Source organism: Penaeus japonicus, unplaced genomic scaffold (assembly GCF_977035675.1).
Source record: "Penaeus japonicus unplaced genomic scaffold, GWHDUDI00000001_assembly GWHDUDI00000025, whole genome shotgun sequence".
Taxonomy (NCBI): Eukaryota; Metazoa; Arthropoda; class Malacostraca; order Decapoda; family Penaeidae; genus Penaeus; species Penaeus japonicus.
In genome coordinates this window covers 26,353,193-26,355,565 of record NW_028234427.1, presented here as the reverse complement: position 1 = coordinate 26,355,565, position 2,373 = coordinate 26,353,193, and positions in this window count along the sequence as shown.

Here is a 2,373-nt window from a genome sequence, read left to right as displayed (position 1 = left end):
AGAAATCATCAACATGATTAAAATGTCAATTTCCACCCGCTGATCATTTTCGTTTTTAGCTTTCTTTTTTACTTTTTTTCTCATCGTGTCCAAAAGGTGTCCAAAGGGCGGCGAGGACAACGTAGCCTCAAAATAACTTTATTATATGGAAGGAAGTGTTCATTAGGCAGTTGAAAATCCACAGGCTCACTGAAAAAGAGGAATCGAAAAAGGCTTGATTTGCTCTTGTGCTTTTACTTCTCTCTCTCTTCTCGGGTCGAGTCTCTCCGTCTTTTAACATGTCGTCCTTGTTCATGATATGTGTCTCTTTTATCTCTTCTTCTCTCCTCCCCCCTCTCTCTCGTTCTGTCAGTCTTTTTTTTCCCTTTACAATTTTTCTCCTTATTTCTCTTTCCTCTCTCTCTCTCCCTCGTTCTCTCAAATCTTTCTCTCTCTACTAGTCATCTATTTCTCTCTGGGCTTGCTCTCCCTTTTATTTTCTTATTTGCAATCTGTTTGTTTTGTGAGGTGATATTCCTGATGTATTGCTGAATTATATGGGAGAGAAGAGAGCATTGAGCCCAGGCATGAGAAAGAGGAGAGATCTGATTATTGTTTTTGATAACAATACACTTTAACTTTTTAATTATCCCATTTCAGGAATATGAGTGGGAGAAGAGAGAGAGAAATAGAGAGAGGAGTTACGAGAGAGAGAGATATAGCGATTTTATTTTTTCTGCAAAGAGAGAGAGAGAACAGCGTGTTGGCCATGCCCTTGCGTAATTCGTGGAGGCGCTGGTGCCGTGGGCGCGCCGTTGGGCGTAACGTACGTGGGGGCGTAACGTGGGCGTGCCTGGTCAGCGCGCGCCGCGGCGATGCGGGGTCACAAACATGGTGGAACTCGAGGATGGAAGCGAACGGGGCGTCCAGGTGGGGGTGCCGTTGAGGTGCGGCAGGTGGCACCTCACACTCTAGCGCGTCACGTCACTCCTAAGGACGACGGGGGGTAACTCGGGCGCCCGCTTCCCCCCCCGCCGCGCCGTCCGGGGGCGGCGCCCTTGGTGCAAGGGTGAACGGCGCTGCGGGGGCGGGCGGCCGGCGGCCGCGCCCCCCATGATTGAACCCCCCCCCCACCCCCCCCCCCCCCCCCCCCCACCCCCCACACCCCCCCCCATCACCCCCCGTCCCACCCCCCTTTATGATCCAAACCGAATCGCCCCCCACCCCCCACCCCCCCCCGCCCCCCCCCCCCCCCCCCATCCCCGGCCCCCCTCCCCCCCCCCCCACCCCAACCACATGATGTCGGCGCCGGGTCGCGGAGTCGGGGGCGGCCTGCGTCGGGGGTCAGCCAGCTCATTCAGGTGGTGGAGTACACTTTTTGGATTATGGCATGATATGAGGGGGGGAGAGGGGAGAGTGCGGGATGGGCCCGCGGATGGAGGTCCTTCTTGGGAGGGCTCCGCCTCTCGCCGCCGCCCGCCGCCGCCCGCCTCCTCGCTGTGAGGTCGAGCCAGTCCGCTCACCGTCCCTGCGCCTTTGGCTGTTGAGGCTCTTTTCGCGTATGATCCGCGGGGCAAAGGGGGCGGGCGCCTCGACCCTCCCTCAGCCCCCTCCCGCCTGGCGCTTCGCGGCGGAGTGCCCGCCGGCGGCGGCGGCCGCACCGAGGCGTCCTGGTACCGCCCCTTCCAAGGCTGCTGCTGGCCTGCTGCTCTGGGAGCTGCACTGCTCTGTGCCGGCAACGCTATGCATAGACCTGCGTGAGGCGGAGCCCACGCGAGTGATTTCTCCCTGAGGGCGGCATCAGGCGGAGGCCCAGCGAGGGGCAAGCTCGACGGCAGGTAACCTAACCGAGCGCGCGAGAAGGGCCGCGCGCATGAGTGGCGGGCCGACGCGCCGACTACTGCTTTGGCTATACCTCCGACCTGCCCGATCCCCGGCGCTACCCCGTCGCCTGCGGGGCCGCCGCGGCCGTGCCCGCGCGGGGTCCACGCGCCCTGCCCCTTGACGGGCGCTGCCGGCGCCCCGGAACGCGCGGCGTCCGCCTTCCTTCAGTCAAGCTGGCACTGCTGGCCGGCAAAACCACACTTGCCCTCGGCCGCCCTACTGGCTTTGTCATGCTCTTTGCTTCGCGTATGCCGGCGGCGTCCTGAGGGCACCTTCGGAGTCTTCGGAGCCGCGCTGGCTCGCCCCTGCGATCGCTCACGCTCCGCGCCTCCAGCCACCACCACACCGTTTAACAAGGTCGAGCACGTCCCGGCCATCCACGCCGCCCTTGCCCCGCCAGGTGCCGCCCCGGCCGCCGGAGGGGGGTCGCCGCCCCGCCCTCTCCCCGCCCTCCTCTGACGAGCCCCTGCCAAGGAGGCCGGGGCATAGAGGGAGCCCGGAAGAAAAGAG